Genomic DNA, 24,833 nt, shown 5'->3' with positions numbered 1-24,833 from the left:
TACAGAGTATTTCTTTATTTTTACTCTGTAGCCCAAAGGCTGTTTGTTTTTATTTTCAGCAGCAGATGACCAGAAGCTCCTTTTGCTATTGTTTCCCCACATATAGGCTTGGGAAAGAGCTAGGTCATGTGACAGCTGTATATTGATTAGGATTTTTTTTTTTTTTTAATAAAATTAATTAGTGCCAACATCCACATGCAGGGGTAATGTCAATTAAACAGTGTGTGTTTTATTACACTTTAAGAGCCCCTTTAGGCTATGTTTCCACTAGTGCGTCCCCAAAGTCGCGCGATTTTGCCGCGATTTTTTACCCGCGATTTACCGCGACTTTTTACCGCGATTTGAAGCAATGCCTGTATCTATGGACCTCAAGTCGCATCAAAGTGGGACCAAAGTAGTGCAGGGACTACTTTGAAGTCGCTGCGACTTGAAGTCGCACAGATATGAACGGTACTCATTGGAAATCATGGGATACAATTTGTCATGCGACTTTTCAGTCCCAAGTCGCATGAAAAGTCGCACTAGTGGAAACAGAGCCTTACAAATGTCAAGTGTTAATGCAGCCTATTGAGTTCTGTGTTTCCGACACAATTTTGCCTAAGACACAATACCTAGCAGGACAATTTACTCCAATGTGTAAGGGATCTTATTTTCTTATCACCAATATGATGGTCCTTGTCAATGAATTGTTGCAGCCATAGCACCAGTGTTAAAGTATCTCATATAAGAAGGACCTGAATTAGTTGCACCTGTTGGAAATAGCAAGAAATCTGTTGCACGTCTTTTTTATGAATTTGTCGCAGAACCTTCTAATAGAGCCATAATGTCAGAAAAGTTGATTTGCCTGCTGTGAGATCTATATGGGAGATAGAGGGGCAATGCTCTATTGCAGTATAGGAGGAAGTGCCGGGTTGGCTCAGTTGAAGAAAAGCGGAAATAAAGTGTGTTGAAAGGCATTTGTTTAGTCATTTTGTAACCTATTTAACACTACATGACTGGTAAGTTTTTCAGGCAACTTCATATAGATGACATTTATGTGCAAGCACCAAGAGCTTCTAAAATCTGACAGTATGTGAAATAAAGACGTGATTGTGGAGGAGAGCATTCTCTGACATCTCGCTGACTTCCTCTCTAGTGTTCTTATTTTAAGAACTTCTAACGTTATGATCTCATTTTAAAGACAACAAACTGTCCATGATTGAGGGGCCTCATACTGCATAGACAGAAATGACTTCCTCATTTCCTTTCCTCAATTCTCAAGTCTTATGAGACATCAGATAAGGACAAGTCGGTGTACAGCCAGAACGTTTCTACCATTTTGTTATGGAGAACACAATAGGAAAAGTGAGTCTCCTCACTGCGGCATGAGAAACGAGACTGCTATCCTGGAAGAACGTCAATTATGGTGGCCATAAACACTTTGATAGTGTCCCCCCCCCCCCCCCCCCCCCCCCGATTCGGTCAAAACGATTGCATCAACAAATAATCTAATAGCAATTTCCCTTTTCAATCGATTTAGATTGCAATCAGATTTGATCAGAGTTGATCACCCAGGGAAGAATATTATCGATCCTTTTGTGTTGATCGGCAGCACTGATATACTTTGTTCATGAATCTGATCGTATGTTGAGCAATTATTATATAAGATTACATGATGAAAACAAATGTGAGCAGGAACTTCCAATCATAAGTTACAGTCATACCTTAATCTCTTGCTGTCCCCATAACACATATGTGCGCCAGCAAAAAGGTTATGCTTTAACACCTACATGCCACACACGCCTCTTTCGGCATCAGAGAGTAAGAAGTCAAAGACAGGCCCTGGTTTCTAGCAGTGATTGGGAACTGACGGGACTGGCTGCAGATCGTTTGACCATTGAGACAGCTAATCGCAGTGGCCACGTGATCAGGCAGACCTTTCGGCCTCCACATGGTCATAATGGCATAGGTAAGTCTAGGTTCACATCTATGCTGTTGTGCTTGATGCGTTTTTTCAGGCATGTTTTGCAGTGCATTTTGCGTTTTTAAACCCCCCCCTTCTTTAAATGCGTTTTTACATGCAGTTTTCATGCATTTTGTATTTCTTACTTTTTTTTTTTTTCTACTCTTTAACCACTTAACAACCGCACTATAGCCGAATGACGGCTACAGCGCGGCTCGATAACTCTGGGAGGGCGTACTATGACATCCTCCCAGAATCGCGCTCCCACGTGCCCCCCTGGGGTGCGCACACAGGAGTATCTGTGACCGGTGGGTCCTAAGGAGCGCTCACAAACAAACTGGCGTCATGTCCAGTTCCTCTCTCCCATCTCTGTACCGATCGGTACAGAGAGAGGGGAGAGATCGGGTGCAGCAGCACTGTGGGCTGGATCTGTAATGCCCACAGCGCTGCTCTGTGCCCAATGCAGCCTCATCCATCCATGCTTAGCAATACTCATCCATCCATGCTCAGCCATCCTCATTCATCCATCCATATTCAGCAATACTCATCCACCCATCCGTACTTGGCCATACCCAGCCGTACCCAGCCATGCCATCCATACTCAGCCATCCACATTTATGGCTTATCCATCCCCATTCAAGCTCATCCATGCCTTATCCGTGCCACATCAGTTCTCATCCATGCCACTACAGTGCCTCACAAAAGTGTAATAGGTAGTCAAATTAGATTTGAAATTTTATGCCTCTAGAACACCTGATGGTTCTCCCTGCATGTTGGGCCTCTGTATGTGTCCAGGCTATAGTAAAGTCTCCCACTTGTGGTATCGCCATACTAAGGAAGAGTAGGAGAATCTATTTTGGGGTGTAATTTTTGGTATGTACATGCTATGCGTTAGAAATATCTTAGAAATGGACAACTTTGTGTTTTTAAAAAAAAAAAAAGTGTTTTTTTTTTTTTTTCTCATTTTTCTTTCCACGTTTTCCAAAAACTTGTAGAAAATAAATGGTATGTTCAAAAGACTCATTATGCCTCATAGATTATACAGTGGGGTGTTTTTCTTTCCAAAATGGGGCCATTTTTGGAGCGTTTCTATTGTCCTGGTGCTCCAGGGCCTTCCAAGTGCAAGAGGTAGTCAAGAAATTTAGATGTGTAATTTATGCTCCAAGAACGCCTGATGGCGCTCCCTGCATGTTGAGCCTCTGTATGTGGGGGGGGGGGGGGGTGTTTATTTGTACTTTCCTGGTTTGTAAGGGCCCTTTCACACTGGGGCAGTTTGCAGGCGTTTTAGGGGGCGTGGTCATCACCCGATGACCACGCCCCCTTATGCCGTCATAGTCCCAGCATGCCCAGGGACTGTGACGGCATAAGGGGGCGGGGTCACCGCCTATATAAGTCAGAGCAGAGCGCACAGAGAGCATTCTAGCCCCAGAGAGCGTCGTGTCAACATCAGGAGAAGAGGGCAGAAGGCAGAAGGCAGAAGATTGAAGACCAGGCTCCTCCGCTTTAGCAAAAGAGCGGCAAAAGAGCAGAAGAGAGCGGAGGAGCCCGGCAGAAGATCCGGAGAGCGTGGAGAAGAACCGGAGAGACCCCCGAAGTCGGAAGAAGACCCCCGGAGCTGTCTAATAAAATGCTTTAAAAATCTGTGTAGTGTTTTTTTTTTAAATTGACACTTTTTTCCTAGGTGAATGGGTAGGGGTACGCTGTACCCCATACTCATTCACATAGGGTGGGGGGCCGGGATCTGGGGGCTCCCTTATTAAAGGGGGCTCCCGGATTCCGATAAGCCCCCCGCCCGCAGACCCCGACAACCAACGGCCAGGGTTGTCGGGAAGAGGCCCTTGTCCTCATCAACATGGGGACAAGGTGCTTTGGGGTGGGGGGGCCGCAGCGCGCCCCCCTCCCCCAAGGCAACAACCCCCCATGTTGAGGGCATGCGGCCTGGTACGGTTCAGGAGGGGGGGGGCGCTCGCTCGTCCCCACCCCCATTCCTGTCCGGCCGGGCTGCGTGCTCGGATAAGGGTCTGGTATGGATTGGGGGGACCCCCCACGCCGCTTTTTCGGCGTAGGGGGTTCCCCTCAAGTTCCATACCAGACCCAAGGGCCTGGTATGCTCTTGGAGGGGGAACCCATGCCGGATTTTTATCTAAAATTTGGCGAGGAGTTCCCCCTCAAGATGATCTGAGCACAAGTCGCGTGCCGAAGTCGGATCATGCGAGACGGCAATCCGACTTTGATCCGACTTCAATGATAGTCAATAGGCTGAAGTAGGATCAAAGTCGGACCAAAGTAGTACAGGGAGCATTTCTAAAGTCGGAACGACTTGTGTCGGACCAGTTAGGACGGCTCCCATAGGGAAACATTGAATTTCACACGTCATGCGACATGAGCTCCCAATGTCGGAGCGTTTGTCGGACCAGTGTGAACCCAGCCTCAGGCTGGGTTCACACTGGTCCGACAAACGCTCCGACATTGGGAGCTCATGTCGCATGACGTGTGAAATTCAATGTTTCCCTATGGGAGCCGTCCTAACTGGTCCGACACAAGTCGTTCCGACTTTAGAAATGCTCCCTGTACTACTTTGGTCCAACTTTTGATCCTACTTCAGCCCATTAACTATCATTGAAGTAGGATCAAAGTTGGATGCTTGTCCTAACCATCCGATTTTTGGCATCCGACATTGTGTTATTTCCTGCCCCCTGCTGTAGCCCCTCCCATTGTGTGTTAGTTTTGATTGGTCAAAGGACAAGTGTATTATCTGAAAAGTCGGATCAAAGTAGTATCCTGTTCATGAAAGTCGGATGGATGTAGGACCAATGTAGGATCAATGTAGGACCAATGTAGGACTGATGTCGTAGAGCAAAGTAGGATGAAAGTCGCACTACTGTTGTGTAGTATAGTGTGAACCCAGCCTGAATCCATCTGACTTTCATGAACAGGATACTACTTTGATCCGACTTTTCAGATAGTACACTTGTCCTTTGACCAATCAAAACTAACACACAATGGGAGGGGCTACAGCAGGGGGCAGGAAATAACACAATGTCGGATGCCAAAGTCAGATGGTTAGGACAAGGATCCAACTTTGATCCTACTTCAATGATAGTCAATGGGCTGAAGTCGGACCAAAGTCGGACCAAAGTCGGACCAAAGTAGTACAGGGAGCATTTTCAAAGTCGGACCGACTTGTGTCGGACCAGTTAGGACGGCTCCCATAGGGAAACATTGATTTTCACACGTCATGCAACATGAGCTCCCAATGTTGGAGCGTTTGTCGGACCAGTGTGAACCCAGCCTCAGGCTGGGTTCACACTGGTCCGACAAACGCTCCGACATTGGGAGCTCATGTCGCATGACGTGTGAAATCCCATGTTTCCCTATGGGAGCCGTCCTAACTGGTCCGACACAAGTCGTTCCGACTTTAGAAATGCTCCCTGTACTACTTTGGTCCGACTTTGGTCCGACTTTGATCCTACTTCAGCCTATTGACTATCCCTGAAGTCGGATCAAAGTTGGATCGCCGTCTCGCATGATCTGACTTCAGCACGCGACTTGTGCTCAAATGATCTTGAGGGGGAACTCCGCGCCAAATTTTAAATAAAAAAACCGGCATGGGTCCCCCCCCCCCCCCCCCCAAGGGCATACCAGGCCCTTGGGTCTGGTATGGACTTTGAGGGGAACCCCCTACGCAGAAAAAACGGCGTGGGGGTACCCCCAAATCCATACCAGACCCTTATCCGAGCATGCAGCCCGGCCGGTCAGGAATGGGGACGAGCGAGCACCCCACCCCCCTCCTGAACCGTACCAGGCCGCATGCCCTCAACATGGGGGGGGTTGGTGCCTTGGGGGAGGGGGGCGCGCTGCGGCCCCCCCCACCCCAAAGCACCTTGTCCCCATGTTGATGAGGACAAGGGCCTCTTCCCGACAACCCTGGCCGTTGGTTGTCGGGGTCTGCGGGCGGGGTACTTATCGGAATCTGGGAGCCCCCTTTAATAAGGGCGCACCCAGATCCCGGCCCCCCACCCTATGTGAATGAGTTTGGGGTACATCGTACCCCTACCCATTCACCTGGAGGAAAAAAGTGTCAATTAAAAAAAAAAACACTACACAGATTTTTAAAGTAATTTATTAGACCGCTCCGGGGGCCTTCTTCTCTTCGGGGGTCTCTCCGGTTCTTCTGCCGGGCTCCTCCGCTATCTTCTGCTCTTTTGCCGCTCTTTTGCTATAGCGGAGGAGCCCGGTCTTCGGTCTTCTGCCCTCTTCTCTTCTGATGTTGACACGACGCTCTCTCCGGCTGGAATGCACTCTGGGCGCTCCGCTCTGACTTATATAGGCGGTGACCCCGCCCACTTATGCTGTCACAGTCCCTGGACATGCTGGGACTGTGACGGCATGAGGGGGCGTGGTCATCGGGTGATGACCACGTCCCCTAAAACATCACAGTCCCAGCATGCCCAGGGACTGTGATGGCATAAGGGGGCGGGGTCGCCGCCTATATAAGTCAGAGCGGAGCGCCCAGAGTGCATTCCAGCCGGAGAGAGCGTTGTGTCAACATCAGAAGAAGAGAAGAGGGCAGAAGGCAGAAGACCGAAGACCGGGCTCCTCCGCTATAGCAAAAGAGCGGCAAAAGAGCAGAAGATAGCGGAGGAGCCCGGCAGAAGACCCGGAGAGCGCGGAGAAGAACCGGAGAGACCCCCGAAGTCGGAAGAAGACCCCCGGAGCTGTCTAATAAATTACTTTAAAAATCTGTGTAGTGTTTTTTTTTTTTAATTGACACTTTTTCCCTAGGTGAATGGGTAGGGGTACCATGTACCCCATACTCATTCACATAGGGTGGGGGGCTGGGATCTGGGGGCCCCCTTATTAAAGGGGGCTCCCGGATTCCGATAAGCCCCCTGCCCGCAGACCAGGACAACCAACGGCCAGGGTTGTCGGGAAGAGGCCCTTGTCCTCATCAACATGGGGACAAGGTGCTTTGGGGTGGGGAGGGCCGCAGCGCGCCCCCCTCCCCCAAGGCACCAACCCCCCCATGTTGAGGGCACGTGGCCTGGTATGGTTCAGTGGGGGGGGGTGGGCGCGCTCGCTCGTCCCCACCCCCATTCCTGACCGGCCGGGCTGCGTGCTCGGATAAGGGTCTGGTATGGATTTGGGGGGACCCCCACACCGTTTTTTCGGCGTAGGGGGTTCCCCTCAAGGTCCATACCAGACCCAAGGGCCTGGTATGCTCCTGGAGGGGGAACCTATTCCGTTTTTTTATTTAAAATTTGGTGTGGAGTTCCCCAAGATTCACACCAAGACATCACGTGTTATTTCCTGCCCCCTGCTGTAGCCCCTCCCATTGTGTGTTAGTATACTTGTCCTTTGACCAATTAAAACTATCTGATCAAAGTAGTATCCTGTTCATGAAAGTCGGATGGATGTAGGACTGATGTCGCAGAGCAAAGTAGGATGAAAGTCGTACTACTGTCGTGTAGTATAGTGTGAACCCAGCCTTAGGGTCTCAAGAAATGAGATAGGCCTTCAGTATATCAGGTGTGATCAATTTTCAAAGATTGGCACCATAGCTTGTAAACTCTATATAATTTTCACACAGACCAAATAATATACACCGATTTGGGTTACTTTACCAAAGATATGTAGAAGTATAAATGTTGGCCAAAGTTTATGAAGAAAAACTACTAATTTGCACAATTTTATAAAAAACGAAGAAAATGCATTTTTTTTTTTTTTTTACAGAATTTTCAGTATTTTTTTTTTTTTTCTTTTATAGCGCAGAAAAACCCAGCGATGATTAAATACCACCAAAAGAAAGCTCTATTTTGTGTGAAAAAAAGTACAAAAATTGCATATGGGTACAGTGTTGCATGACTGAGTAATTGTCATTCAAAATGTGAGAGCACCGAAAGCTGAAAATTGGTCTGGTTAGGAAGGGAGTTTAAGTGCCCAGTGGGTAAGTGGTTAAACACACTGTGTATATAGCTGGTTGCTAAGCAGGGGGCCTGGAAGCTGGCCACCGCATCCTTAACAACTAAGTCATCGAAGCTGTTAGCAGGGTTCCCTGCTGACTGCTGAATGTACAAAAAAAAACCAAACTGCTGGCAAAAGAAAAATCACAATAAAAAAATGGCGTGGGGTCCCCCCCTCAGGTCCATACCAGGCCCTTCATACCAAATCCATACCAAACCCTTATCTGAGCATGCAGCCAGCCCGGCAGGTCAGGAAAGAGAGCAGATGAGCGAGCGCCCCCCCCCCCCTTCTGAACCATACCAGGCTGCATGCCCTCAACATGGGGGGATGGGTGCATGTTCATGAGGACAAGGGCCTCGTCCCGACAACCATGGCCGGTGGTCGTCGGGGTCTGTGGGCTGGGGGATTATTGGAATCTGGAAGCCCCCAGATCCCGGCAGTGACATGTAAAAAAAACAAAAAAAAAACACGGTTTTTGACAAGTCCTTTACTAAAAAATAGCTTCTTCCGCTGCTGTTTCTCATGCCGCCATCTCCCCTGGTGCCATCTTCCCCCCAACCCCCCCCCCCGCTCTCTTCTCCCGCTGCTGTCCTCTACCTCGCCGCCAGTTACCTGCTATAAAAGAAAAGCCACTCTTCTGTGGCTGTCTTCCTCCATCGTGTTGTCGCCATCTGTCTGGCATCTCTTTTATATAGCCATGGGGCGTGGTCATCCGATGACATCACCTGGAGAGCCCACCCTTGTGATGTCAGGTGAATTTTGAGGTGAATGGGTAGGGGTACAATGTACCTGATACCCATTCACATGTGGGGCAGGATCGGGGGTCCCCTGGCTTCCAGATTCCAGAGCCCCCCCCCCCCCCCAAAAGCACCCATCCCCCCCCCCCCCCATGTTGAGGGCATGCCAACTGGTATGATTCAGGTGGGGGGGGCGGGGGATCGCTCGCTCATTCGTCCCCTCTCTTTCCTGAACTACTGGGCTGCATGTTCGGTTAAGAGTTTGATATGGATTTGGGGGGGGGGGGGCATGCTTTTTTTTTTTTTTTTTTTAATTTTGTCGTGGGGGGGGGGGGGGGTGTTCCCCTCCGAACTAGACCACGCCTTTTTAATTTTTTTCTACGTTCAGATGTCAACGGGGCACCCTGCTGATTACTATTAGGTTGTTAAGGACGCTGCGGCCGGCCTCCTGGCCCCGTGTTTAGCAACCAGCTATATACAGTGTTAAAATAAAAAAATCGCATCACAAACACAACACTTGCATATCATTTCCATTGAAGTCTATTACCCGCAAAACACAGGAAAAAGTCCCCAACCCTTTCCAAAAACGCACTGGCTGCAAAACGCATAGTTTTGAACTTTGTACCATGGGAAACCATGTTAAATGGACTGTAGTGCATTTCTGTAAACTGCAAAACGCACTAAAAAATGCATGAGTGTGAACCTAGGGTCCAGGGACGCTGGAGCTGGGCTAGAGAAGGTTAACCACTTGCCGACCAGCTACCATCATTATACTGTGGCAAGGTGGCACGATCCCGCAAATCGCCGTAGGTGTATGTCTGCTCAGGAACTCGCTTTTGTGGGTGCGCTCCCATTGGCCTGCAGGGAAGCCAATCAGCGGGTACGGCAGACTCGATGGCCACCTGCGATCGTTCCCCGCAGAGACAGAACTGAGACCTGCCTGTGTAAACAAGGCAAATCTCCATTCTGACAGGGGAGATCACACAGATCCTGTCTTTCTGCTAAGCAGGAAGACGGATCTGTGTGTTTCTTCAGTCACACCGTCCCCCATACAGTTAGAAAACACCTACAGGGAACACATTTAACCCCTTGATTGCCCCTGATGTTAACCCCTTCCCTGCCAGTACAATGTCAGTGCATATTTTTAGCACTGATTACTTTAGTAATGTCACCGGTTCCCAAAAAAGTGTCAAATGTCAGTTAGTTGTCCAATCTGTCCACCACAGTGTTGCAGTCCTGCTAAAAATCACCGATCGCCACCATTACTAGTAAAAAAATAAATAATAAAAATGCCATAATAATGCTATCCCCTATTTTGTAGACGCGATAACTTTTGCGCAAACCAGTCAATAAAAAGCTTTATTGGAATTTTTTTTTTACCAAAAATATGTAGCAGAATACATATCGGCCTAAACTGATGAAAAAAATGTATTCAAAATTGTCGGCCTTTTTTTTGTTTATAGTGCAAAAAATAAAACCCGCAGAGGTGATCAAATACCACCAAAAGAAAGCTCTATTTGTGGGGACAGTGTCGCATGACTGCGCAATTGTCAGTTACGCCACTGTGTCGCTTTATCGCAAAAAATGGCCAAGTCAGGAAATGGGTAATTCCTTCCGGGCCTGAAGTGGTTAACTAGCAATAGAAATCCACTTCCCAACCCATTGATCGAATGGGTTGTTGACTATAGATTAATTATTCCTATCAGGAGAGATTGGAAAATAAATAATTGATCATTTTTTCGAAGCATGTATAACCACCATTGGGGAGATCTAGGCCCTAACGCATCAAATGTGATGGTAGCTGATGCAACCCATTTGAATCTGTCAAAAGCTGGCACACATAACTCAAATTTAATTAGTTTAGCTGTTTGTCAATATGGTGGCTTCAAAAATGTTTTAATAAGCCTGTTGCTCTTCACAGCTTTTTATCCCCATCACCACATCTGAAGGACGTGTGATAAGGCAGGCCTGATTTAAAAATAAATTGTAACTTTTGTAACCCTTGAATGAAACCATTTAGGAACAGCTGTTCTCCTCATCCCACATCCATTGTCTGCCAAGTATCTCCTTAGTTCCCATTGAACATCGGAAAAGACTATCTTTTGTATGTGGGCCGCACAGAGTGCTGGGTGCAGCTACTATGCAGCTTTCTGCATGTTTTGCAAATGTTTCCTATTTCAAGTCCTCCTTATAAGACAGGAATTCAGTTTATAGGTGTCCAGATTTTTGTTTTAATTCTTTATTCTTTTTAACCACAGATAGGGCAGGGGGAAAAAAATCGATTTAAATCTTGAATCGAGTTGAGAGGTCAAATCGATTCAAAATTTCAGTAAATTTTTTTTTTTTTTTTTTTTTTAGATTAGATTTAGATTTTTTTTCCACCAGGGCCGGCACTGACACCGCGCCGGTCCTGAGGAGCTGTGGGCGGGGGGTTTTAGGCGAGGCCGCGGCTTCGGCCTAGTCCGCGAGACTAGGCCGGAGACGCGGCCTCGCCTAAAAACTCCTGCCCGCAGCTCCTCAGGATCGGCGCGGTGTCCATAAGAAAAAAAAAAAAAAAAATCAAAAATAAAAACTAGATTCGAATCGTGAATCGAGCTCTCTCTTTTTTTTTTTTTTTTTTTTTTTTGAGAAAATCACCCAACTCTAACCACAGACTAACTAAACTCCAGGTAAATAGCTAATTATATTTTTGAAATGCATATATGGAAGCTGTTTTACCTGTAAAAGCATGTATATTTTTGTCCATCTAAGATATGCACAGCCTTATCAAGCAGCAGAGCCAGGTTGGTGATCTGTCTCCTCTACTGCAGTTAAGCAATACAGCTTGGTCACCTTCCTGTCCTCAGCCTGTGATTGGATAATCGGGGAGCAGAAGCTGCACTGTGATGAGTCTTCTCTCTGCTCACTCTTCTCTCACTTATCAGTATGATCGTTGCACCACTGTTCATCTGACTGGCTTCTAGTGGCTTTTGTGGAGAAGATCCTCGCCCCATGACAAGACTGCCTGGGAGAGCCCGATTCTTGCACGACATTGGTGGGGGTGGCAGGAAAGCTGAAGTTACTCATGCCTGATTACTATTCTGCACTATCCTGGCCTTTGCCTCCATTAACACTGTGGACGCAATGTTCTTTACTGCACTGCCCCTTATTGAACACATTGCCCAGCATGCTTGTGGCGCCATTTTTTTTTTTTTTTTTTTTCTCAATCCTCAACCAGGGCTTCCGCTGCAGCAAAAAATCAAAATACACTTGCCTGGCATCAGTGCCATGTTTATGCAGTCTAATTTATACAGTTGAGTCCTGCTGCTGCATTCATTGACACAGACAGCAGAGCTCGGCCCCGCCCCCTGACTCCTGTGTCACTGGATTTGATTGGCATCAGCGGCAGCCAATGACCCCTGCTGTTATCAGTATACCAGATGAGGACTCAAGACAGCGACTTGAGCTGCTGTGCTCGTCCCTGTTGATGGAACAATCGGGTTCAGGTAAGTATAAGGGGGGCTCTGGGCAGGTGCTACACTACAGAGGTTTAGAATGCATAGAATGCATTAAGGTGAAAAACTTTGAGGGTTTACAACCCCTTTAATGCATAGAATGCATTAAGATAAACAACCTTCTGCCTTTAAGTTCCCATGTTAAGTGCTTCTAAAGCATTTGACTTTTGTATTAACATATGTGCAGGATTATTTTGGAGATGCAATCTGTATGTGAGAGGGGAACTAAGTGGAAATGAAAGCTCCATTTTACTTCCTGTGACTTTTATTTTACAATCATTTCTGATTATGCTGGTTACCGTAAGAAATTCTTGATGTGATGCTTTTGCAAGCTTGGCCTTCCACATTTTTCCTCCATTGTATTACATTGATAGGTTAAAGTAGAGCTGTAGGCAAAATTTTTTTTCTTTTTCTTATTCTTTTCTATATGGCCAAACAGGAAATGAGAAGAAATCCCCTGCAAATTAAAGTAATTTCTTAGGGACCCCCAGGTCACCAGAACTAGTGTCTACATTGGAAGGTCCCTATTACTTTTTCTGGGGACAACCCAAAAAGATTTTTTTTTTTTTTTTTTTTACTTTCAATGGTAAACAGGGCAAAAAGAGAGGGTGAGTCTCCCTGATGGGGGACTGACAACAATAAAAACTATAATCAAAAATACGTTGCACTTAGAAACAATTGTGAATAAATGTTGACAGGTGATGGTCCATCCAATAAAGTGACATCCAACATGACAATATAGATCAGTGCACCAAAGGAAAAGTGATGGTGCAGAAAGATGACTTGCACCTTTTAATCCTATTGCCACTTACTGACTCCCTATGATCTCCTATTACGGAAGATCACAAGTTCTTTTGGCTCTATACCCAGCCAGGGCCTTGAGTGGACACAGCAACAGCATCTTCAAGGACTTTCACCACCAAATGATGGCACAATGAGACAGGATCCCCAAGAAAAAAATAAAAGTTTCCATAGCATAAAATCTTTGGGTATTTTAATGTTAAAAATTGTAGTACACTTACAGTTACGCAAGTAAATCTCAACATAAAAACAAGCCGGCCGGCTCAAAGTTAGCAGCCCGTCACTCCAGGACCTGCACGAATGCGGTGACGTCAGGATGTCGCTCCTCCCTACGTGTTTTGTCACAGATGGCGTCGTCCAGGGGCACTAATTCTTTGGGGGGGGGGGGGGGCTGGGCAGCTGTGTTTGACATAATTAACCCTGTCTGTACTGTGCAGACAGATCTTTGAACTCTTTGAAGTTGAAACTAGATTTGAACACTGTCTGGCCTTATAAAGCCTTGAAGCGGTTTTTCACCCTCCCCACCCCTGCTTTTTTTTTAAATTAACCCCTACCTTCATGGTGGTGAGATCAGCACATTTTGGATACCCAGCGGACCTAGTGCTGTCCAGCAGAGATTGTCCTCTGTTCGGGCAGTGCTTGGTCCCGTGCCACCATATTTTGCTGTGACATCATTGAGAGGCTGCTGGCTGTTCTGGGTTCAGCTGGCACATCTCTAAATGATGCCAAGCTAGGCCGCCCCCTCTTTTACTGAATGAAAGGCTTTGCCTACTGGGATATGTGACATTTATATCTCAGGAGGCAAGGAAGGATCAGTGCACATAGTTTGCCTAGGCAAATGATTTGCAAAAGGGGGAGGGGCAGGCAATTGCATTTAAAAAAAAAAGTACATTTTAAAGGAGAAAGGGGTCGGGGGGAGGCTGAAGATCCGCTTTAAAGGAGAAGTACATCCTGAGCTTGTTTGGCTGGGCTTCTCCTATAAGTCACATGAGTGCAATTCGTTTTGCACTCCTGTGACCCTTTTTCAGCAGAAAGCAGTCTGAAGTCCGCTCTCTGCTGACGTCACTGGAATCAGTCCAGGCACCGCGTCATCCTGACAAAGTCTGGATCCGCCAGGTGCCTAGACTGATAGCCATCTCAGCCTCTCATTAATCCACTGAGAGCCTAAGATGGCCGCTCCCCGCCCCTCCACAGATCAGTGCTCCAATGAGCGTGGAGGAGCAGAGAGGAGAGCTGCTGATTGACAGTCAGCAGCTCTCCTCACGGGGATCTGTTAGAACCGAGCCATCTGAGGTGTTTGATCGCTCGGCTCTCAGTGTAGTGTACCGATGCAGCATCCACCTAGATGAGTATAAAAGGGGCAAAAAAAAAAGCCATACTCTTCTCTTTTAAGATGTAGAGGGGTTGGGCTCCTTGCATTGTATGTTATTGCAGACAGACTTCGGGCAGACTCTCACATTGTTCAAAAAAACTTTGCAGTCTTCACACCTTCTCCTAAGAAGAAACATCGAAAATATAACACATATTTTTGAGAAAAAGGCAAAAAACATGCTTTAATGGAGCTTTTCATGTGTGAATCTTGGGTGAAAACATTCATAAATAGACCCGAAGGTAAGTAAAATAATGAAAGAATTTCATATTCCTGATATATGCCGGTTGTACCTTGTACTTGTGGTAAAAAGTATTCTGTTCTTTGTATTGCTACCTTTGTGTAAAATAACTGGTGATCCTACCAGTCCCTTTGTTTTCCTATTCAAACTACAAATCTACAAATGAGAGTACATCATCCTAGCGTTGTCAGTTTTCTGGCTGTGCTGGGAGAACAGCCTGCTTGTCCTCCAATAATCAGCCATGTACTGATATATGCCCCCCCCCCCCAACTATTCACTTGGATCATTGCACTGCTGTTTCTTCTACCCCAGCTCTCTAAGCCCCTTATGCAGGTAATGCGATCACTTAAAAAATAAGTGTTTTATAATGATGATATAGTTATGATCTGTTTATCAGGACTGTCTCTAATTAATTAGGCTCTAAAATAGTTTTTTTTATAAACAAAAAAAATAAGTAAAGATCCCTCTGCGGCACTCCTGGCCCATTCTCTTCTGTGAAGTGACCCCACAGCAAGCAGCATGCTATGGGGGCACCCGAGCCGTAGCTCCCTGTGTCCATTCAGACACGGAGTCACGGCCAAGCCCCACCCCCTCTCTCTCCTTATTGGCTCACTGACTTTGACAGCAGCAGGAGCCAATGGCGCTTCCCTGCTGTCTCAGCTAATGAGGGAGAGTCCTGGGCAGCCGAGTCTCTCGTGCAAAATCTCTGGATCGAGATGGGGCTCAGGTAAGTATGAGGGGGGCTGCTGCACAGCCTTTTTATTTTATTGCATTAAATGCATTAAGGCAACAAACCTTCTGCCTTTACAACCACTTTAAGTAAACATGGGGAAAAAAAGCTATAAAAAAAATTAAAAAATACAATTAATAGCACAACACATTCACCAAAACATTGTGCATTCACTTTAGTAACTTTCTTATGCAGTTGTGATTATTGCTGGCCCTGTTGGGGAAAAGCAGCTGAAACTTGGTGTGTGCAAGCTGCACCCATAGGGTTTTTTCCGTTATTGAAAGTGGAAAGGAATATTTTTTTTAGGTTTAACTATCCTTTATTGGATGTCTTCTGGTAACATTGGTGTTATGTAGGGACCACCCTTAGTTGACTAACATTTTTCTGAAAATGAGACCATTTTATGCTGTGAAAAAAAATGAAGAGCTGATTTCTAGCGTTAATCCCTCTGAAGATGCTGCCAGCTAAATCTTCCTAGTTGATGTCTGCGTGGTACTTGCTTTCCAGTTGTCTGAGGAAATCAGCCTTGCTGTGCTACAGCCCCAGTACATAAGCCTGGAATATTGCTAGAGTCTAATACTTTTCCCGGTAGATCTTAGGAGCTCAGAATCATGTCAAGAGGAATAGATTAAAAAACAAGCATGTTCCATAAAGCAGGTCCCTGAAGACATTTTATACATACAGTAGGGTATTGTAAGCCAGAAGCTGAAAAATTACCACAGACCTATCATGGTCTATTAGCCAACAAATTAGCCCATAGCTGTCCAACAAAAAGCTGCACCGGCCAGTAACAGTGGGGGTTGTACAAATATTGTAGCTGCTGACTTTTAATAAAATGATACTTGCGCGTCCGTGGATCTAGCTTCATCCTCACCTGGGCCAGTTCTTTGCCAGTCTTCAGATTCCAGCTCTGGCTTGTTTGGTATGGGAAACTGGCTGTGACTCCTTGTGGCTTCACAGCGGCTTTCCACTGTGCATGTGCAAGCCACGCCGCACTTTAGTAATGATCATGCAATTTTCTGGGACCTGTGACGTGTCCCAGAAGGCTGTGGGCCTGGAGAGAGGGATGAACTTTTAGCAGATTTGCCCAGGCAATTGAAATGGAAGTGGGAGCAGGTACTTCTCATCAAAACTAGGTGCCTGTCTCCCACCCAAAAAAAAAAAAAAAATGCCCAAAAGTGTTTTCGAGGCGGGTGGGAGGACATTTTTTTTTAAGGTAAGTTCTGCTACAACTTCTGTTTGCTAAACTCCTGCTTAGATTTGTTATCAGCCCACTTGATAATCCAGTATAAATTTCGACTTGCTGAGCAAGGTTTTGTGTATTTTCTGCCCAACCCCACATGGCTTTGCTCAGACCTGTGATTGGCTGTTCAGTGCTAGTTTCACGTGTTTTTTTCTCTCTATATGACAATAGCAGGAGGTAAGAAGTAAATTAGTTTACTGTTACTAGCTTAGTAAAAGAAGTAAAAAAATAATAGACGGGATTGAGATAAAGAACAGAATAGGACAACTCTTGTTTTGGGTGCAATGACATAATTGCGGAACATACTTTTGCTTGTCATCAGTGGAAGATAAGCTGGGGAGTAAAGTGCAGTTTACTCAGACCCGAGGTTGTCATTGCAAAAAACTAAATGTACCAACTTTCTGGAATGCCAACTGTTAGCTTCCATTATTGTGGGAACTCAATAGGTGTGTCCGAACAAAGTCCAATAGCACAAACTCCACTTCTAATAACTTGTATAGAGTCCTGGCCAACAGATTGCACCCCATCTTAAACAAGATTGCCCTGCTTGTCATCCGACTACATCCCTCATGACTAGGGTCTAGGTTGTGGTGGTATATCGTGGACGGAAGGATCCTGAGGAGCTGACCAGGGGTCCCTGGTAAAGCTCAGAATGTCCACCAAAAAGAATGAGACAGGAGAGCCCTTCTAGTGTAGTAGATGACTTCAGAAACCAGGATAAAATGTGCTGACCATCACCGGCTGCCAAACAAGGGACTATCTAGGCAGGATGGGGGATTACTTAGAATGTTTGGTCAGGCTGTGGGGTTACTGCAAATGGCATTACAGCAAAGCAAAGTAAATGTTAGCCTTAATTTTTGCCAGATTGCAACAGCTTTATGTGGCTAATGGCTCATTATTTTGTAACTGAAGATAGTCCTTTTTTTTTTTTTTTTTCCAACTACTGGTGATTGCAACAGTTCCTTCCTTAATTTGTATACCTCCTAGTTTAAAAAAAAAAAAAAAAACTGTAGAAATCCTTACTGATATATATATTTAGGCTGATTCTTTGTTATTTTTATTGAAAAGAGAAGTTTGGCCAAAGCTTTTTTGGCCATCCTTTTCTCGTCAGTCACAGAAGTGCACTTACTGTTCTTCTGTGCCCGCTATCCGCTGACTGGGCAGAATCACTCCAGACTCTGAATGGATCCCAACCATATTGTCTAATTAGGGCTGGCTTTACCTATAAGATGCGTTTGAGAGCCAGAGCCAGCTGATCCTGTCTCTTCCCTAGCTATCCAGTGAGCCTGAGAACAAAAACTGTAGCTGCTGGCCTTTAAACAAAGGACGCTTGCTTGCCCAAGGAACCAGCGCCCTCCTGGCCTAAACCGGTTCTTCACTGGTCTTCGGGTCCCCAGCACCAGCAGCCCTCTGGGACCTGTGACATATCTGCAGTCAAATTGTAATGGGGGGGGGCTTGAACTTCCGCTTGGATCATCTAGGCAATCTGAGCGCAAGTTGGAGTGGGCACCTGTCAAAACCTGGCCCGCTACCGGTACCATGTGACTGCTGTGATCAATCACAGCAGATCACATGACAATTGTAAACAATGAATGGCTTCCTTTTTATGACTTCTATTGTGTACAATTGTGTTGCTAACTGTGATTGGTCACAGTGATCACATGGTACAGACAGAGGCCAATCCCAGCCCATCTGTACCATGTGATTAGCTGTGGCCAATCACAGCTAATCACAACAAAACAAACTGAACCAATTTCATTCAGTGAAATGATTGCTCTGGTCAGGGTCTTTAAAAAAAAAAAAAAAAAAAAAAAAAGTTTTATTTTTTTATTTAATATATTGTCGCCAGTTGGTGTCCCCGATCACCACCACACCAGTTATATGATAATGCAGTACTGCACTGGCCACAGTATGTGACAAAAAAATTACAACTTCAAAAAACTCGCCATGCCTCTTTCCACATACCTTGGACTGTCTACTTTCAAAAAAGGGGTCATTTGGGGCATATTTGTACTGTCCTGACATTTATGGGCCTCAAGAGATGAGAGGCTGTCATTACATCGGGATTGATCAATTTTCAGATCTATATACCATTTTTTTTTTTTTTTTTTTTTTTAATTTAGCAAAAAAATAAAAACCAGTGGTGATTAAATACCGCCAAAAGAAAGCTCTAGTTGTGTGAACAAAATGATAAAAATGTATTTTGGGTAATGTTACATGACTGTGCAATTGTCATTGGCCTGGGCAGGAAGGAGGTAAAAGTGCCCAGGTATCGAAGTGGTTACATGGGTGATTTATCCTATATTGAAAGTTGGTTTTAATTTTTCATATAAGCCAGAAAGATGATACTTGGACATACACAATACTGATTTTCTGTGTAATTTTTAAAAAATCTGTTTTGCCATTTAAACCTGGCATCAAATGAGGCCTGATCATCCACCTGGTAAAATATACAGAATGTGTGAACAAAAGCCCAGGTGGCCGTCCTGCAATCTGAGAACAGATGCCCGATACTGAAATCCCAAGAGGCGCTAACTGATCTAGTGGAGTGCACTTAGACAGGAAAATGTGGAACCTTTTACTTAAAGTAGCCTCCCTGATGGGGACTCTGATAAACTCAAGTTAATTTGGAATTGCTTTGCTCTACTGAAGTTATTTCTCTGCTGATCTATATCATTTTATGCAGATTGCAAAAATGCAAAAAATAAAAAACAACAAAAAAAACACAGCACGAGAAACTACTTACTTTTAATGCGAAGTGTCCCTTGTGTGGCTGCCTTCTGCTTTAGTTGAAATCTCCTCCCTACTTCCACTATCATAATCCTACAGTGTGGCAGAAGTTTCAGTGGTTGTAAAGGCTCAAAAGTTTATCTTCATGCATTCTATGCATAAAGGTAAAAAAACGTCTGCATAGCAGCCCCCCAATGCTCACCTGAGCCCCAGCGATGTGCACAAGGGTAGCGGCTCTCCAGCTACGGTCAATCACAGCCAATGAGGAGGTTGTGGGAGCAGGGCCGAGATGTGCACCGTGTGTGAATGGACAAGCAGAACAGGGGTTCAGGAGCGAGCCTGCTCAGGTGCCCTCATAGCAAGTAGCTTGCTATGGGGGCACTAGGCAGGAGGGAGGGGCCAGGAGCACCAGCGGGGGACCAGAGAAGAGGAGAATAGGGGCTGCTCTGCGCAGAACCATTGCACAGAGCAGGTAAGTAGAACATGTTTGTTATTTTTCAGAAAAATAAAACTGCCTTTTAATATCACTGTATAATAATCCCTATTAAAGCCAAGGGACCTGTCAGCACTCATCAAAAGTACCAAGTTTGCTTGTTCTTTCTGCCCACCTTCTCCATTCAAGCTGTACTTTAGCTTCCATGAATAAAAAAACAAACAATCTATGCATGCAAGAGACAGACCTTTCATTCATTTGCCTGTCCTTCATTCATAGATCGCTTTTCATTTGTGGAAGATATAGTACAACTTCTACAAATACAGGAGGAAAATGGTGGACTAAGGCCCCTTCCACATGGGGCGGATCCGCTCAGCGGAGTCCACCAGCTCAGTGGGAGATCGCTCCGTTCTCCGCTGAGCCAGCGGATGACAGGTCCGTCTCTGCTCACTGAGCGGGGAGGGGCCTGTCAGAGCCCTGCTGATCTCTATGGGGAGATCAGACGAAAAACGGACAGCCTGTCCCTTTTCATCAGATCTCATCCGATCCGATCTGCCAGACGGATGGCTGAACGTATCGCCATACGTCTGTCTTGAGCAGGTCAGATGGCAGACGGGTGTCAGCGGACACATCTCCATAGGAGTCAATGGATGGCCCGCTTGGATCCGCCTGAAAAACGGACAGGCGGATCCGAGCGAGCTTATCATGTGAAAGGGGCCATAGGCAGCACTCTTGATGAGGGACACATTAATAGTAATAGCATTAACAGTAAGTAATGAACCTTGTGCTTTTATTCCTTTTTTTGCTAAATTTTAGGTTTTCACACAGGCTCAATCGGGTCCACTTGTCAGTTATTTAGGCAGACCCGTTCAGACCATGTATTGCCCTTTATGGAGCAGTGGATGTAAACGGACATGTGTCTGTCGACACCCGCCAATATCCGATAAAAACAGATTGATGGGGATCTGTAGAGGAAAGTGGTCTGTGTCTGTGTCCGTTCTGCATAAACGGAGGGGGACATGGACCTGACATCCGCCTGCTCAGCGCACAGATTCCCTGAGCAGGCTAATCCTCCCTAATGTTGTGTATCATTTTGAAGAGCTTGGTAATGTACACAATGTTAAACGTTTGATATACATTCTATGATAATATATTCTGTCATATATTTTAATAAGGACATTGGACACAACAAAAACGAAAGAAAAAAGTCTAAGCTGTCTCATTACATGTACAGCTTATCCTGTCTCAGTTGTGCATCAAAAGCATTCTATATTGTTAGACAAGTCCTCACTTGTAACTGGATGCCAGAATAACTTTCACATTCTAGCCCCTGTCATTGCTCAGTTCCTTATTCTTAGTAGCATTTAGCACCAATGATTAAGGTAAAACACTGACATCAGGTTGTACAGAGTACATTTTTTTTTTTTTTTCCCAAACAGCAGACAAGTACCAGCTCTGATATAATGAGACGCTGATGGCGCACAATTGCTGCCAGTGCAGAGAATATACCAGTACATCCCTGGCTAAGCAGAATCATTATGACAGCGAAAGAAATCTAAATCTAGCAAACAAAAACGAAATCTATTTAGAAAAAAAACCTTTGTTTTTATTGCTTTAGAAAAACAAAAAAGTAACATGTTTATTGATCTAATATATTAACATAAAACAGCCTTTAATGTACAGTTAACCACTTCAGCCCCGGTCCATTTGGCTGGCCAAAGACCGGAGCACTTTTTGCGATTCGGCACTGTGTCACTTTAACTGACAATTGCGTGGTCGTGCGACGTGGCTCCCAAACAACAAAATTGACGTCCCTTTTTTCCCACAAATAGAGCTTTCTTTTGGTGGTATTTGATCACCTCTGCGGTTTTTATTTTTTGCGCTATAAACAAAAAAAAACGACAATTTTGAAAAAAAACGCATTATTTTTTACTTTTTGCTATAATAAATATCCCCCAAAAATATATAAAACATATATTTTTTTTTTTCCTCAGTTTAGAGCGATACGTATTTTTGGTAAAAAAAAAAAAAAATCGCAATAAGCGTTTATTGATTGGTTTGCGCAAAAGTTATAGCGTCTACAAAATAGGGGATAGTTTTATGGCATTTTTATTGATAATTTTTTTTTAATAGTAATGGCGGTGATCAGCGGTTTTTATCGTGACTGCGACATTATGGCGGGCATGTCAGACAATGTTGGCGCAATTTTGGGACCATTCACATTTATACAGCGATCAGTGCGATTAAAAATGCATTGATTACTGTGTAAATGTGACTGGCAGTGAAGGGGTTAAACACTAGGTGGCGCTGTAGGGGTTAAGTGTGTCCTAGGGAGTGTTTCTAACTGTGAGGGGGGGGCTGTGTGTGACACTACACTGATCACCGCTCCCAATTACAGGGAGCTGTGATCAGTGACAGGGTCACTAGGCAGAACGGGGAGATGTTTGTTTACGTTAGCATCTCCCCGTTCTTCCTCCCTGTGAGACGATCGTGGGTATCCCCGCGGACTTCGAGTCCGCGGGACCCGCAATCACGGCGCTCCCTGCGTGCGCGCACAAGCCGCCTCTTAAAGGGCAACGTACAGGTACGTTAATCTGCCTGTACTTGCCCTTCTGCCGCAGTATATGTGCGTCAGGTCGGGAAGCGGTTAAAGCGTATCTAAACTCAAAAACAAAAAATGTACTATATTGCAGCTTACAGATGTTTAAAGGCATAATTTACACCCAAGTGTGAGCATTAACAGATAATTTAGGGCCCCACTCACACATTGTGTGTAATGCAATGTATTTGTCACCCAAAAAAATGTTTTTTCAGGCTTACAAAGCACCCGTTGAATTATATGGAGCCCAAAATGCCCCATTTTACTTAAACATAGCTCATGTACCTTTTTGTGCTTAAAGTGGAGTTCCACCCACTTTTACAACTCTTCAGCATCCCTCACTAAACTGTGCACTGTAAACGAATTGGATATTTTAAAAAAAATTTTCTCAGCACTTACTGTATATCTGCTGTATTCATTTTTCACTTCCTCCTCCCTGGCCGCGGCCCATTGCATCATTTCCTTTTTGCAATGCCTTCTGGGAAGGGGCGGCAACTTCCTCTGACACTGCCGTTGCTATGGAAACCTGACCTGAAACATATTACACTGCTTGTGCTGCACTGAGCATGTGCGAGATCTGCAAGGATGAGATCCAGGAAGAAATACAATCTGGCTTCAGATGCCCAGACTTAAGATGGCCACGGCCTGCTGTAAGTTTATAAAATAACAAACTACTGCTATAAACTAACAAAACAGACCTTAGTTTACAGACTAACTTTACTAGAATACATTAACCACTTCCCGACCGCCGCACGACTATATACGTCCTAATTTTGAACGGGGATATCGTTGTTATAGTAGCAGTTAGCTGCCATAACCCCGGTATCCCCGTTTTCGTGCGGCGGCCGGCTTTCAGATAAAAGTGGTCCCTGCGGCGGATTCGCCGCGAGATCACTTTTATCAGTGGCGGGAGAGGGCCCCCCCCCCTCCCGCCGCGATCCGGTGCCCTCCGCCGCTTGTGGTGGTTTGTCTGGAGACGAGTGAGGCCAAGATGGCGCTCACTCGTTTCCATGACACTGCTGGGCGGAAGCAACGTCAAAACGGCACTTCCGTCCGCGCCTCTTAAAGGCATATTTTTTCAAATGTCATTTTTCTAAATGACTTTTTTTTTTTTTTTTTTTATTGCATTTTAGTGTAAATATGAGATCTGAGGTCTTTTTGACCCCAGATCTCATATTTAAGAGGTCCTGCCATGCTTTTTTCTATTACAAGGGATGTTTACATTCCTTGTAATAGGAATAAAAGTGACACAATTTTTTTTTTTTTTTAAACAGTGTAAAAATAAATAAAATATTGTAAAATAAATAATAAAAATAAAAAAAAATTTTTTAAAACCCCCCTGTCCCGACGAGCTCGCACGCAGAAGCGAACGCATACGCGAGTAGCGCCCGCATATGAAAACAGTGGTCAAACCACACATGTGAGGTATCGCCGCGACCGGTAGAGCGAGAGCAATAATTCTAGCCCTAGACCTCCTCTGTAGCGCAAAATATGCAACCTGTAGAATTTTTTAAACGTCGCCTATGGAGATTTTTGAGGGTAAAAGTTTGACGCCATTCCACGAGCGGGCGCAATTTTCAAGCATGACATGTTGGGTATCAATTTACTTGGCGTAACATTATATTTCACAATATAAAAAAAAATTGGGATAACTTTACTGTTGTTTTATTTTTTTATTCAAAAAAGTGAATTTTTTCCAAAAAAAGTGCGCTTATAAGACCGCTGCGCAAATACGGTGCAAAAAAAAAGTATTGCAATGACCGCCATTGTATTCTCTAGGGTGTTAGAAGAAAAACCATATATAATGTTTGGGGGTTCTAAGTAATTTTCTAGCAGAAAAACCTGTTTTAAACATGTAAACACCTAAAATCCAAAACGAGGCTGGTCCTTAAGTGGTTAAAGCGGGGGTCCACCTATCTATCGTTTTTTTTTTTTTTTTTTTTTGGAGTTCATTCACAAACTTTTCTTCTCATGATTATCTACTCACATGTTCTGTGTAATAAGTCAGCCTGTGTCCGATTTCGTTGTAAAGAATAACTTATAAAATTCACTGAAGGCGGTTTCCATCTTCATTGTGGGCATTTGAAGCCCACAAGCATGTATTTCCTGGATGCGGTGAATGCTGTGCTCCCAGCATTCACTGAGATGTTGTGATGACACTGTTGCACAATGCATGCTGGGAAGCCTGAGACTAGCTCCCAGGGGACTGTGGGAGGTCTGGGAGAGGCTAGAAACACGCCTACTCTCATGGGAGGAAAACCAGGAAGTGCTAAGAAGATTAGAAAAAAAAAGGTAATTACGGCGATTTAAATTTTTTTTACACAGCATGTCAGCATCTAGGCAAGGAAGAGAATGCATAGAGATAATGTTCAAAATTTGGGTGGAACCCCGCTTTAAGCTTGTGTATTATAGGGGTATTTTTACTAAAAAAGTATCATTTCGGCCGGAATACCACTTTAAGCTAAAAGCACCGGAGTGCTCGTGAACACCCATGCAATCCAATTCCAGTGCAATTCCTGTCCAAAGCACATGCCGTTCCCCGCACCACAT

The 24,833-nt window shown here is 45.0% G+C and overlaps 1 protein-coding gene across 2 annotated transcripts in view; it reads left to right on the top strand.

Moving 5' to 3' along the window:
• The window catches only part of ARHGAP26 (Rho GTPase activating protein 26), a 744,136-nt gene that overhangs the window by 5,792 nt on the left and 713,511 nt on the right, over positions 1 to 24,833 (top strand). The window lies entirely within an intron of this gene.

The sequence above is a fragment of the Aquarana catesbeiana genome, linkage group LG03 (genome assembly GCF_042186555.1).
Source record: "Aquarana catesbeiana isolate 2022-GZ linkage group LG03, ASM4218655v1, whole genome shotgun sequence".
Taxonomy (NCBI): Eukaryota; Metazoa; Chordata; class Amphibia; order Anura; family Ranidae; genus Aquarana; species Aquarana catesbeiana.
The sequence above is the reverse complement of the archived record's forward strand: the minus strand, read 5'-3'. Positions and strand labels throughout refer to the sequence as shown.